This window comes from Crocuta crocuta, unplaced genomic scaffold, assembly GCF_008692635.1.
Source record: "Crocuta crocuta isolate KB4526 unplaced genomic scaffold, BGI_CrCroc_1.0 scaffold531, whole genome shotgun sequence".
In the NCBI taxonomy this organism is placed as follows: domain Eukaryota; kingdom Metazoa; phylum Chordata; class Mammalia; order Carnivora; family Hyaenidae; genus Crocuta; species Crocuta crocuta.
In genome coordinates, this window is record NW_027531997.1 from 1,928,511 (window position 1) to 1,931,340 (window position 2,830).

The following is a 2,830-nucleotide window of genomic DNA, read 5'->3' on the forward strand; positions in this document are numbered from 1 at the left end:
TTATATGCTAAGGAGATGATGGGTGGGGGTAGGTGTGGGGGCCTCCCGCGAACTTCCTGACTGGGGCTGGTCCCAGAAAGACCAATGCCTGAAGTAGAGGGTTGAAACTTGCAATCCCATCCTCTGACCTCCAGGGAGGGGACCAGAAAGTGCATTCAGTCACTCTGAGAAGTGAGCTGGCGATCCAGGGGAGAACCTGATTAGAACCAAAAGGCAGAGGAATGCGAATTCTCTTTCTTCGTGAGGTACGATATCCATCTAAGCCTGCCCTCAGATATCAAAGCTTCTGGGTCTTGAGCCTTCCAACCCTAGGAGTTAACGATACTGGATCTCAGGAGGATGGAAAGACAATTCAGATAGAGGATCAGTAGACCGTGAGTGCTCAGGTAAGGGAGGGCGAAAGGAGCAGGAAGAGCCGTATCTGTCTCACGGTCTTCTGTTTGAGGGACCTGTCATTTTTCATTAGCCTTTTGCAACGAGTCTTCCAATGACGCTACTTTGGAATTTTGAAGTCTTTTCGAGGCTTTTTAATGCCAATCAAAATAGGTAACCCATTCTGTTTGATTTACTCACTTTCAAATGCACTTCTTAAATGAACAATCTTGTCTAATTGGAACATTTCCCCCCTGATGGCTGTTGTGGTTCTTGGTTGTATTAGTAGAATTTTGCCATTTTTGTAAAGATCTATGGCTTCCAGTCACTCTTCTTCTTCTTTTTTTAATGTTTATTTATTTTTGAGAGAGAGAGAGAGAGAGAGCGGGAGCAGGGGAGGGGCAGAGCGAGAGGGGGACAGAGGATCCGAAGCAGCCCAGTGTGGGGCTTGAACTCACAAACCATGAGATTTATGCTGCGGATTTAACTCAAGGCATTGTGAATCCCTTGAAAGCTGCCATCTTGCTTTCTTAGATTGGGGGATACCCATTATTTTCCCTTATTGAAAGAATCCTTCCTTATTCAACCAGACTTACTGTTTCTCACTGCCTGTGCACAATTCCTGAGACTTGTAAGGACCTTCCAAAGCTTCTTTCCATGTTGGTGAGGCCAGCCATAAACCCAAATGCTGTGGCTCACTAAGTCCCACCTGGAAAAATCTGGAGTCTCTCATACCCCAATTTTTCACCTTGTGAAAAAATCTGGAGCTTCTCACACCGCAGTCTTCCACCCAGAGCGATCAGGACAAACAAACTCGAAGATCTCAGATTCAGCAGAGCTTGATCTGAGAGAAGCTTACCAGAGATCCCGCAGAGCAGCGGAGGAGTCTCCGTGGGTATCCTCACTGTCATCTTGGAGCCATCCCTGGACTCTTCAGTGGCTCCCCTCAGGGTCCATCTCCTTGCCAAAACTGTCAAATGACAAAACTAAATTTAGCAACGGGTCTGATGTCCTTTATTCGAAGGGAAACAATCCATGGCTTGGGGGCATACCTCACAAGCAGTTGGGGGCTCTTCCTGAGGACTTGGGGTGAGAGCAGATTTTATAGGGAGCATTAGAAGAGGCAGCTCGAAAACAGGGCAGGATTAGGTAGGAGATGGGGGATTTCCTTATAAAAGCTAGCAGGTCCTGTTTTCCTGGGTAAGGGAAGGTAGTTAAAGCTTAATTGGAGGATGGTGGCTGGGGTATGGTTGACTTCCTGGACAGGTGTTTCCCATAAGCGCGGGCTGACTTAGGTTTAGATTTGTGATGTGGGCCAGACCAGTGGGGCAGCTTCGATTTTGTGGGTCCTGATGTACAAATGAACTTTATCGCTATGTACAGCAAGGAGCGTTTGCTATAGCATCCATTCCCCCTTGACCACGCAAGAGGTAATCGAGGACTCTGTCATTGTCCATAACAACCTGAGCTAATGAGTTTAGACTAATTCGTCTTTCGGAGTTGAAGTTGTGTGACTTAGGATTTTTGTCAGGGTCGAGGCAAGGTTTGGGCCATGTGGGCGATTGCAACTTATATAGTATGCCTAAAACCAGAGTCAGTTATGCCTTCTGGGAGTTTTTATTTTTTTTAATTTTTATTTATCTTTTTATTGTTTTTTTTTTTTGACAGAGAGAGAGAGAAACAGAGTGCGAGTGGGGGAGGGGCAGAGACATGGGGAGACACAGAATCCGAAGCAGGCTCCAGGCTCTGAGCTGTCAGCACAGAGCCTGACGCAGGACTGGAACCCATGAACTGTGAGATCATGACCTGACTCCAAGTCAGGTGCTGAACCGACTGAGCCAGCTAGGCGCCCCAACAAGGAACTTTTTAAATCGAGGCTCAAGTTGGGCACCTGGGTGGCTCAGTCAGTTAAGCGTCTGACTTCGGCTCAGGTCATGATCTCGCGGCTCGTGGGGTCGAGCCCCGAGTCGGGCTCTGTGCTGACTGCCAGCTCNAAAAAATATAAAAATAAATTTTAGGGGTGCCTGGGTGGCTCAGTTGGTTAAGCGTCCAACTTCAGCTCAGGTCATGGTCTCGCAGTTCGTGGGTTCGAGCCCCACGTCGGGCTCCATGCTGACAGTCAGCTCAGAGCCTGGAGACTGCTTCTGGCTCTGTATCTCCCTCTCTCTCTGACCCTCCCCTGCTCATGCTGTCTGTCTCTCTCTCTCAAAAAAAATAAATAAAACATTAAAAAAATAAATCAAGGCTCAAGAGAAGTTTTATTTCTGTTGTGTGTTTCAGAAGACCAAATCTCTAGGAGGCAGATCACACAGAGAATACACAGATGTATATTTGAAAATGTACCTGATGGTGATAGATCTGGAGATATTTTGCGACTCTCTAGGAATATTCCGTCACCTTAGCCTGTAATAGGGTAGAATCTGGGATTGGAAGTAAAATTCCCAATCCATGAGGATGA